Consider the following 11,986-nt stretch of genomic DNA (forward strand, 5'->3'; position numbering starts at 1 on the left):
ATAGATGATAGATAGATAGATAGATGATAGATAGATAGATAGATAGATAGATAGATAGATAGATAGAAAGAATTTACACAAAAAAGTAAAACCACAATGCACCTTAAAGATCAGTGCAGATAACTTTTCTGTTACCAACCAAATTCTTTTAGATAGATAGATCCTGTCTCAAAAATAGATAGAGCCTGTCTCAAAAATGATAGATAGATAGATAGATAGATAGATAGATAGATAGATAGAAAGAATTTACACAAAAAAGTAAAACCACAATGCACCTTAAAGATCAGTGCAGATAACTTTTCTGTTACCAACCAAATTCTTTTTTGTGAGGGAGAGCTTTGTTAAATACTGTAATTAATTTTACCTAGCTTTCCCTCTTTATTTCTGGTAGCATCTGTTACCATAAGGCACCGTCCTGAAAATATACCTCCTCTTGCTCCCATGACAAAATACCTACTGTGGGAAACTAGTCCTCTCTCAAAGACTTTGAGGACATCTTACACAGAGCCTCTCATGGTCCCACTCAGAAGCAGACCTGCTTTTCAGGTTTAAAGGTGCAAAGAAATGGTTCAAACATAGAAACATCACTTCTGATTTTGCAGTATGTCCTAGAAGGTGGGAAGCAATAGCCTTGGGGTTATTTGGACAACCAGCCTTGCCATGGTTCACCATTTTACTTTTGGAGGCAAATACAATGTCTGTGGTTTTGTTTAGCCTTCCCAGGAGAGTCAGGGTGACAGAGGAGGCTGACAGCTGTCCTGTGAATTCTTGTCATTTCTCTGCTCACCGGGGAGGGACCCTGGACTGACATCTCCCTACTTAGAAGAATGGTGGTCTATAGGAAGTGCTTAGAGGGTTGCCAGCCCTGTGTTGACTCCAGGTTCCCTGATTTTGTCTGGCCTTTCTCTGCCATTTGTCCTTGTCTTTTCTGGGTGGAACTGCAATAAGAAGTTGCCTGGAATTCTGTTGGACAGGAGGGAGCTTTAGCTTTCTACCACACAGTTGAAGAGAACTGAAAAGCAACAGCCATTTGTTTAAGAGTACAGACTGTTTACTGCAGTGACAATGTCTATAGAAATTGCCAACCCCTTCCAAAATTCTTTTCTGTTCATTGCTCGTATTCTTAGTATCATCTGAATTAACCAAGGGAGAGGAAAATGTGTTTCCCAGGATCATGCATCACAATTGCCTTGATACCACCCAAGTCCAGTTTTCTCTTTTTGTTCTGGTTCGTGGCAGTGATAACCTTTGCATGTTGGTGCCGCTTTGTCTGTGGGTTCACTGCTGTTTTATACTCACAGGGGCTTCTCTGCTCCCTTGGAGCAGTGATTCCTTCTCTGCCTCTTCTGTGAGGCTGTCTGAAAGAATATCATGTACTTGTGATTTTTACCCATAGCCCTTCCTCAGGCCAGCTGCTTCTGCTAATACTTTGCTTTCCAGGATGTCGCCAGGAGCTTTTGAAGGACCAAGCACAGCCAGTGGCAACTTAGGTACTTTTAGCTTCTGTGGTCAGCAACTTTGATGCTGTTAAGGGTTTTCTCCCACACTTCAGTTTCACTGGCCTTGGAACTGTGCTCACTCGAGTTTCTTCTTTTTTTCCTTTTTCTTTTTATTACATTTTATTTAGTGTGTGTCTCTGTGCGTGTCTGTGTGTCTCTGTGTGTGTCTGTGTGTCTCTGTGCGTGTCTGTGTGTGTCTGTGCGTGTCTGTGTGTCTCTGTGCGTGTCTGTGTGTCTCTGTGTGTGTCTGTGTGTGTCTGTGTGTGTCTGTGCGTGTCTGTGTGTGTCTGTGTGTGTCTGTGCGTGTCTGTGTGTCTGTGTGTCTCTGTGTGTGTCTGTGTGTGCATGTTGAGTGCAGATGCCTGCAGAGACCAGAGCTGGTGGAGCTCCCTGGAGTTAGAGTTGTCTGTGTGTGTCTGTGCGTGTCTGTGTGTGTCTGTGTGTCTCTGAGCGTGTCTGTGCGTGTCTGTGTGTCTGTGTGTGTCTGTGCGTGTCTGTGCGTGTCTGTGTGTCTGTGTGTGTCTGTGTGTGTGTATGTGCTCTTGCATGCGGGCATAGATGTGTATACTTGGGGGAGTCAGTCTTCTCCTCCCACCATGTGGGCTCTGGGGATGGAACTCAGGCCCTCATTATTGGTGGCAAGCATCTTTACCCACTGAGCCATGGCAGCCAAGTTTCTTCTTTCTGTGATTTTTTTTTTTTTTTTTTTTTTTGAGACAGGGTTTCCCTGTAGCCCCAGCTGGCTTGGAACTCACTATGTAGACCAGGCAATCCTTGGCCTTCCTCTGCGTCCCGAGTGCTATGATGAAAGGTGTATACCACCGTGTCTGGCCCTCTATGATTTATTTTTGAATTATAGTTCTGAACTCAGCTGTCTGGCCTCCTTTTGGGACTGACAAATGTTCCATCTTTGGTTATTTTTTCCCTTACCACATCCTCTCTTGGTGAGCTCCAGCCCTTCCAAGTACACATGCCTGCCAGTATGCGTCGTTAGTCTTGACTCTTCTCCTGAGCTGAGTGGTGCACAGCTCCACTGCTTGTCCCTCTGATGGTGCAAATTTAGGGTTATGTATAAATCAGATTCTGTTCATTTCACTCAGCAATTAGTAGATGTTTCCTCCATATAAAAGAAAGCGTTTCTAGACCCTGAGGAGGAGGATTACAAGCATGGACGAGTTAGCACCTATCCCTCAATGTGTTTTGGAGTGTGAAATGTAACTTTTGGGGAGAAAGTGATGTCTGAGGGTATCTGGGCCACTAGGAAGGCCTGTTGAAGCGAGATACATTGAATAGATGATTACATTGTAGAAGTGGCCATGTGGGAGTGCAGAAGCAAGTGAAAGGACTTGAAAGTGAAAGAAACAGGGAAGTAAAGAAAGTGCCCAGAGACTAAAGATGCGAGTATGTGGGCAGTGGTAACTAACATGTGGGGTGTCTCCTCTGAGTCAGGAAGTGTATTTTACACATCCACCCACAGATCGAGGTGAAATGGAGGTCCTGACGGCTCAATTAAGCACCTAGAAGCAACACACCACTACCTCTGTGTTCTTGGCATTCTTTATAATTGTTCTCACAGTGGTTAGTTAAGCTTAGAGCATAGCCTGTGTTCATCTGAGGCCCAGAACAAAGTATTTGTTGGGAAACAGAAACCCTTTACCAGGAAAATCCGATGAGAGTGGTAGAAGAGCCCTGCACAGGGCGAGGCATTTGGTGGCTGGAGCATTGCTCCAGGTGTGTGCACTTGGATTATCTAGCACTTTTGTCGTGCAGGATTGTTATCCTCTGTGCGTGTGTGCGTGCGTGCGTGCGTGCATGCGTGTGTGTGTGTGTGTGTGTGTGTGTGTGTGTGTGTGTACAGAGGCTCAAAGTTCAGTCAATTTTCTGAAAAAGGGCAAACCTGGGTTTTAAATCTAGTACTTTCTAGTTCTAGAACACCTACTTTTTGTAGAATGTAGGTAACTAGAAAAATACTTGGAAGAAAACTCCCTGGGAGTCAGGGGCTAAGGAAGAATTCCTCAGTTGCATATAGCCCTGTGTGTTCTTTTGGCACCAATACCCCTCCCTGCTTGGGGAACATTTTCTAGTGATGAGTCACATGAGCAAGAATAGAGTAGTGGCTTCTGTCCCCAGGCCTGGCATGGCAGATCCAGCACAAGGCCAAGAGAGAAGTCCAACCCTTTTCGGTGTCAGGGTGGGTAACAGGTTTGGGGTGTAGACAACAGATGTGTTTGTCATAGAGACTCAGAGTAATGAGTGAAAACCTGGCCTCCAGTGCTAATGCTGAAATGGAAGTCTTTGGTCTATACAATTCACATTTCAAAATTTAAGCCTACTGTTAAAATAACATTCATTAGCACTCATTTATTTTTTTTGAACCAGCAACAAGCTGAGAGTCCCAAGACTTACAGTGGTGAGCAGAATAGATAAGGCTCCAGTCCCTTATGGATTTGCAGTCTGATGCAGGCAAGCAGATGTAACACAAATAATCCTACAAATAAAATCTAATTCTTAACTGTAGCAAAAACTAGGGAGGAGCAATAGTAACTATGTTAGTTTGATCCCTGTTGCTGAGATAAAGCATTCTGCCCAAAAACAACTTGAAGAAGAAAATGTTTATTTGGCTTACACTTTTCGGTCACAGTCCATCATTGAGGGAAGTCAGGGCAAGAACTCAAGCAGGAACTGAAGTATAGATCATGGAGGACCGCTGCCTGCTGGCTCCCTCTGCCTGGCTCATGTCCAGCTTTCTTACACAGCCCAGGCCCACCTGCCTAGAGATGTATGGCCCATAGTGGGTGGGGCCCTCTTATATCAACTAGCAATCAAGACAATGCCCCACCAACGTGCCCACAGGCCAGTCTGACCTAGGAAATTCCTCAGTTGAGGGTCCCTCTTCTCAGCCGACTCTAGTTTGTGTCAAGTTGAATGAAAACTAGCCTCTACAAGTGCCATGGCAGTGTAGAAAGAGCGCTTGTAGGCTGGGAAGTCAGGGAGGGTCGCCCTGTGAAAGACTTAACAGTGATCTGGAGGACTGATCAAAAGCTAGAGAGATAAAGGTTGCCTGGGAGGTAGGACAGCAGAGACCCCAGGGCTGAGAGGAACAGGGCAGCTGAGAACCAGACAGAAGCCCATGATGCTGGAACACAGGGAAGCAGGAGACAGGCCCAGTAAGAGGAAACTAGGCCAACAAGCCAGGGTACATTGGGTAACTTCTAGACTTCGTAAAGTTTTGTTGCTTTAGGCCTTTAAGTTTGTAGTAATCTGTCCCAACAGCAGCAGAAAACAAATACAGAGGAGCGTAAGAGGCTGTGAAGAAACCGATGCAAGGTTATACTATGGAGGAGGAGGGGAGGATGTGGTTTACACTGGTGGGTGGTGGCAGGAAGAAAGGAAAGTTGATGGATTCAAGCTACACCTTGCATGATGGATGCCAGGTACTGGGAATTGAACCTAGGACCTTATCACGCTAGGCCAGTACTCTACCACAGACCTGTGTCCCTAACTCAAGGGTTTGCTTTTGGGCTCACCTGGCTGAATGTGCTAATATGGTTTGGATGAGGTTGTATTGTGTCCCCCTAAGGGTCATGTGTTAAAATCTTGTTCCCTAGAATGATACTGTTGGGAGTTAGTGGATCCTTTAAGAGGTAGAGCCAAGTGGGAAGTCCTTAGGTCACTGGGGACATGAGGAAACTCCCGTGAGGCCCCTTGAGTTCTTGTAAGAAAGGAGCCTGGCCCTCTTGTCCTCTGCTCCTCATTGGAGATGTAATTGCTTGCTGGCTCTCCAATGTGCTCCTGCATTATCCTGCCGCTCCCATGGGTAATGAAGCCGATGTAGGTGCCGTGGTCTTGAACCTCTTAAGCTGTGAACTTGTGCCATAGTCGCCTGAGTCAGGTTACATGTCCCTATGAGACATCAAGTACTAAAGTCAGGAAGATAGCTGGTCAGGTAGGTGGATGAAGGCTGGGCAAGAAATTGAAATTTGGGTATTAACATCTACAGATGGCCTTTAAAATCATGAAAGTAGGCAAGATCCTGAGAAAAGTGTTCTGCAACCTTTTACACCCTTCCAGACTACTAGCTTTATTTATTTATATATTAATATTGTTACTTGTTTTGTTTTGAGAAAGCATCTCTAGCCCAGGTTGGTCTCAAACTTGTGGAAATTCTCCGCTTCTGTCTGCCAAATGTTATAATTACATATGTGAGTCACCATACCTGGTTTTAATTACCAGTTTTATGTAATAAAACAATAATATTAAAATTAATATTTTTCTTAATATCAAAAAGGTAATTTTTGCAGCCTCCTATAAAGAAGACTATTTCTAATGCTCTGTCAGTTGTCAGATTAAACCACCTCATATTATTAAACAACTATGGGTGTGGTAGGGAAATGCCGTACTACAGCAGTGCCTACAAAAAAGACAGCCTGACTTTTTGGCACTGGTTGGAACCAAGAGTGGGCCCGATCAGTTCTGAGTACTGTTCCTTATGAGTTTTCAGAACTGTTCCCCAGACAAAAGGTCTAGCTCTGTCTTTATTGATATGGTACATCCAGCATGACATGAGAAAAGATGAGGAACCTGTCTTGTCAGGGTATTTCCCCTTTCTGACCCTTACTGACCCAGAACAGCACACACAAGCACAAACAGATGCTATCAGTCTAATCCCACCTACAGCACAAAAGGGAGAATTCATTGCTTTCAACAATATTTTCTGCTTTCAGCACTGATATTTCCACAGTAGGTACTTACACTTACCATTCTGGGTCAGGGCATGGAAAGGTCATGAGAGATTTTTAGCTATATGTTTAGGTTACAAGAGGAGCCCAAAAGCCTAGTGAACAAGCTGAGATAGTGTTAAATGATCTCAAAACCTAAGATTAATTTTGTCAACAAGGTTAGGTAACATTCCCATTTGTAACAGAAGGTGTTCCCATATATGGGCATGTGCTGGATAGTTTTAGTGTCAACTTGACACACCTGGGTTGAGGGAGCCTCAATTGGGGAATTGCCTTCATTGGACTGGCCTGTGGCCATGTCTGTGGGGCATCTTCTGGTTTGCTGAGTGATGTGGGAGGGCCCAGCCCACTGTGGGGGTGCCACCCTTGGGCAGGTGTTGCATAAGAAAGCAGGCTGAGCAGGGGCCAGGGGAGCAAGCCAGTAAGCAGAGTTCCTCCATGGCCTGTGCTCTAGCTCCTGCCTCCAGGTTCCTGCCCTGAGTTCCTGCCTTGGGCTCCCTGATGAACTGTGACCCGGGAGATATAAGCTAAATAAACCCTTTCCTCCCCAAGTTGGTATTGGTCAGAGTGTTTTGTCACAGCAGTGAAGAAACAAACTAAGACAGGGCATGTTTTGAACATAGGAGCAAATGGAGGCTTTAGTCGCTTCTTGATGACTTCAGTGTCCACAAAGTGTTTTCTGTGTTTTGTTGTAATGTTCACATGTATTCTTTGTGTCAACAGCACTGTAGTCAACCTCTCGGTTCCAGTGATGGAAGAAAACCATCAGGTTTGATAAAGAAGTCTCCCTACCCATGGAGCCATGTACACCACAATGTGATGTCTTTGGAAAACTGTTGACTCTTCTTCTCAGCATTGAACACTGGAGTGCTTAGGGGCCAGGGATATAGCTCACCAGTAGAGTACCCGCCTGGCATGCACAAGGCCCTGGGTTTGGTTTCTAGAACTGGATAAACTGGGCATGGTGATTCATATCTGTAGTCTCAGCACTGGGAAAAGCAGAAGCAAGAGGGATCAGAAGTTCAAGGTTATCCTTGACCCTATCATGGGTTCAAAGCTAGCCTGGGCTACATGAGATCCTGTCTCAAAGGAAAAAAAATGGAGTGTTTTGGCCTAGAGGTTGTGGGTTCAGGTTATTTAAATTTTAAATTGGTGTCTGCTGTGTCCCACATGAGCAAACCATTGGGCATCATGGCTGACTTCACTGATGTTATCAGCTCGTGAAGAAACTGGTTGGGTCTCTTCCCTCATTCTAGAAACTCACGCCAGGACTCTTTTCCTCTCAGCTTACAAGTGAGGGTGAGAAGAGAATTCTGCCAACACTGTCAGTTCTTTCCTCGTCCGCGTAGCACACGCTGGGGAATGGTGTGGTGATGTTCACTTCCCATTGTCCCCTTCAGCCCCTGGTTGCATTGAGAGGTAGGTTGCGTCTCCTAACTGCTTCCTATATTGAAAGCACCTTTTCCTCCCAGCAGCACCTTTCCTTGCTGTTTGTCCAGCTCGTGCTCTGTCAGCTCTAAATGTGTCTCCCCTTTTCAGCCCATGTTGTAGCTTGCAAAGGGCCCTTGTAGAAACGGAAGTGTCTTCCTTGTCCTCTGAGTTTTCACTGAAAAACAGAACAGTCACTGAGTACTTTCCCTCCTCAGATTCTCTGTGTCAAGGACTGATTGATGTTTTCTCTACAAGTTGTTTGTCCAGATGTAAAACAGAAGCATAGGCTGAAACCCTCATTTGATAGAAACTAATCTTCCATGCCAGGTACCCTTGATACCCTTGATAGTTGATGATGGTCCAATAGAATCATGTACTAAAGTTTTGTCAATAGCTTGTTTTTCCTCAGGCATTACATTTGAATGCAGAAGCTTCTCAGCAATATGGAGACGTGGACCTGTTTAAGCTGAAGACCACTGTCTCTTTCACCTTGGTTTCCTCTCTGTCCTTGTAAACAAAGCAAATGCATTTTGGCCTTTGTGTGAAAGTTTACATGGTTTTACTCCACCACACTTAGCTAACGCTGGATGATATGAACCAGCCAACACAGTTTTAGATGACTTTGGGATAGATGTGAAAAAGGTTGGGACAGAATCTAGAAAAACCAAACTGGAGTAGGTGGTAGAGTGCATAGAAAATGAAGAAATAAATATAATCTGTGCAGACAAACAAGAATTCTTGTCACGGGACTGGAGAGAGCAGCAGACCAGGCTTCGGTTCCCAGCACCCATATAGTCATTCATAACTCCAGTTCCTGGGGAGCTGATGCAATTTTCTGGCCTCTGAGGGCATTGCATGCATGTAGTACACTGTCATACATGTAGGCAAAACAGTCATACATATAAAATAAAACTAAATAAAATTTAAAAATTATTGTCATGAAGCATCAAAGGAGATAAAACCATATCCTAAAAGTATTTAGTCTGAAGAAAATAGGAACGGGTGACAGAAGTAACGAAGGCTAGGTGGCTCACAGAAAGCAAGATGATAAAGTTAACCATATCTGTGTCTCATACACCAAACACCCAATTAAAAGGCAGATTGGATTATAGAATAATACTCAAATTTTGAATGGCTGGGACAATTAACTCCATGGTACAGTGGTTTCCTGACACATACAAGGTCCTGGGTTCCATCACCAGTACTGTAAAAAAGCAAAAGAAAACACATTTTGAATATAAAGACACAAATAGGATAAAACTAAATAGAGAATTACAATCCTAACACTGTTCAAGAGAAGCTTGAGTGTCATGTTCATATTCAAGTCAGTTTCCAAGACATCTGTATCATCAGAGATGAAGATCTTTTATCAGTCAGGATCAATCCTAAACTTCTTGTACCTAATAACAGAGTTGCAAAGTACATGAAGCAACACTAATAAAATAACAAAGATATTTAAAAAGCCCAATTATAGTAGGGAATTGCACTGGTTCCTTTTTGCTAGTTGATGTCATAAGTAGGGAACTGCACTGGTGGTTCCTTTTGCTAGTTGATGTCATAAATAGATAGAAAATGAGAAATACTGAGCCAGCAAGATGGCTCTGCAGGTAAAGGTACTTGTAAACCTGAAAACCTCAATTCAGTCCCGATCTCTGGACCCACATGATGGAAGGAGAGAGTCAACTCCCTCAAGTTGTTCTCTACATGTGCACTGTGGCATGTGCCTCCCCCATAAAATTAATGCAGTAACAAAATTTTAAAATGAGAAATACCATAGAAGAATTGAATAATAGTTTCAATCAACTTGACCTAATTGATATCTGTAGAATACTTTATTTTTTTTATTAAGAATGGAACAAGCATATTCTTTTTTAAGATTTATTTTTATTTTATTTTTAATTATATGCATGTGTGTGTTTGTGTATGGGTATGTGCACTTGAATGCAGCTGCCAGTGGAGGCCAGAGGTATTGGATCCCCTGGAGCTGGAGATATAGGCAGTGTAACTTGTGAGCTGCTTGATGTGGGTGCTGGGAACCAAATTCAGGTCCTGTTGCGGGTTCTCCTCAGGCCAGCTGTAAAGACCCTAACCTGGATCGGGTCCCCTGCTGATTAGGGGGGCAAGAGGTGCGGAGTCAACACAAAGACCCCAGGAGTCGGGTAGAAGCAAGCACTAGGAGAGGTGCTGCAGGCACATTTAATGCAGGAGGGGGCAGGCCTTATATTTCCCTTTTCTCCACCCCCAAGTCCCTTTAGTCAACGTATCGTTTTCTGATTGGTCCACGCCACGCAGTCTGTCAGCAGTCACTGGGTCACGAGCAGGGTACGGAGGCGTGGGCTCCTTTTGGCGGGCTATTTGTGGACCAAGAAGTGAAGTGAATTCTCACCGAATCCCAGGGCTCTGAGTCCGCACCATCTTTGGAGGCCTCCTGCTACACTTCCACCCTTTTTCTTTAAAAATGACTGTACAGTGAGAGCCTGTAGGCAGCTCCGCCTCAGGATGACTCCAGGATCATGGACTGTGCCTGGCTTAGGTTGTCCTATTCGGGCATGAACCTTACCTGTCATTGGAGCATGGGCATATGTCCTGGCTTAGGTTGATTCAGCCCAACAGGATCTTACCCGTCATTGGCTACCAGCACGCCAAGGGGTATCATCCTGGGGGATCAGTTGAGGTGGGGAATTTTCTGTAGGAGGCCTTGTACATTTGTGTGAGCCAAGTCTGTCGGGCTGCATAGGGCAGGTTGAAATCATCTTTGTGTATTGCTCTGAGAGCCTGATACACTGAGAGACTGAATTTTTTCTGACTGTGGGAAAATGAAGTAACAGCCCAAGGCATGAGGATGCGTTGTTGATAGTGAATCACAGAGAGTTATTTAGGGGCCAGGAGCCATTGAGTGATTCCCAGAAAGTAACTGGGTCCATGGTGGGGAGGCCAAGCATAGAATTAGTTGAATAGAGGGTGGGGTAGGCTGGGGAATGAAGCGAGAAGGGCAAGAGTACAACAGGGTCATTTGTAGGGAGTGGTTGAGGACTGGGAGAGTCCATAATATTGTCTCATTTTCCCTCTTGTGGGCAGGGCTGAGGGGCGCCCCGTGTGGAGTTTAAAGGAGCTGAGTCCAATTGAGGCTGTGACCTACAGTCTTTAGCCCAATGGAACCCTTTTTTGCGCTTTGGGCAGCGAGTCTTGGGGCAAGCTGTACCTCTTGGGCAGTGGCTACGGAAGTGGCCAAGCCCCCCACAGTTCCAGCAGCCTTCCCATGTGCCAAAGTGTGCGGGGTTTTCCTTGAGACAAAAGAGTCTCCAAGGAGGCGGTCGGTTGAAGCCTCAATAGGGCCCGCCCTAGGTCTGAGTCTCTAGTAGCGAGTACCCACCCGTTTGTGAATGTTATCATTGCGGACAGGCACGAGTAGGGATGTTTAGTCCCTCCCAAGTTAACTGTTTGATAAGCACCTCTTGGGTGGGTCCAGACTCCACCCTCCGCTCTACTACCTCAGTGACACAGGTAAGAAAGTCCGTGAAGGACTCCCCTGACTGTTGAATCAAATTACGGAAAAAGACTTGTGGGTCACAGGGGGAGCAACGGGGCCAGGATGTAGTGTGATCAATGGATGTAATGATTTTGTTTTGGGCACAAGTAGAGGGATTGGTGTTAGTGTAAGTGCTGTTGGAAAGGTGAAGGCCCTGCTGTGCCAGTAATGGCCCCACGTCCATGCAGGCGTGCGGTCCACAGAGGTCCCAGTTACTGAGTATTGATTTGCGGTTGGTATCGGAGATGTTAATGCCACAGGGATAGTTGGGGCCAGTTGTCTCCAAGATCGTAGGGGGTGATTAGAGGAGGAGTGGCTGAATGGCCAAAGGGAGGGATGGCATGGTTGGGCTTAGGGTGGCATCTGTGCCACGGTATAGGGAGCACGAGGAAAAGGGGTGCAAGGGAGCATGTGCGTGGGCAGTTGGGGAGTGGTGGGCGTAGAATGGCAGGGCAAAAGAGGGGTGGAGGGGTGGAGGGGTGGCGGTCCCCTCCGCCTCCCCTGTTATTATTGTCCCCAGTGCAGCGAGGACCAAGGTTACATCAGTGTTGTTGAAGGTAGGGGAAAGGCCCTGGAGTTTAAGCATGTAACCCAAGGAGGCACTGCCAGTATAATCTTGGATGGTCAGGTTGAACAGCCCAATGCATGAGGATGCGTTGTTGGTAGTGAAGCATAGAGAGTTAGGGGCCAGGAGACATTGAGTGATTCCCAGGAAGTAACTGGGTCCATGGTAGGAAGGCCAAGCATAGAATTAGTTGAATAGAGGGTGGGGTAGGCTGGGGAATGAA

The 11,986-nt window shown here is 45.5% G+C and overlaps 1 protein-coding gene across 14 annotated transcripts in view; it reads left to right on the forward strand.

The window, feature by feature from the left end:
* The window catches only part of Parp11 (poly(ADP-ribose) polymerase family member 11), a 61,618-nt gene that overhangs the window by 7,086 nt on the left and 42,546 nt on the right, over positions 1 to 11,986 (forward strand). Inside the window, exon 2 of one of the 14 annotated variants that reach the window (XM_029559785.1) lies at positions 7,525 to 7,657. The exons of the other annotated variants lie outside the window; for them this stretch is intronic. The gene's annotated coding sequence lies outside the window, so the exon portion shown is untranslated. The remainder of the gene's footprint in view (positions 1 to 7,524; positions 7,658 to 11,986) is intronic. 14 annotated transcript variants of the gene reach the window in all.

Source organism: Nannospalax galili, unplaced genomic scaffold (assembly GCF_000622305.1).
Source record: "Nannospalax galili isolate Female #2095 unplaced genomic scaffold, S.galili_v1.0 scaffold589, whole genome shotgun sequence".
Taxonomy (NCBI): Eukaryota; Metazoa; Chordata; class Mammalia; order Rodentia; family Spalacidae; genus Nannospalax; species Nannospalax galili.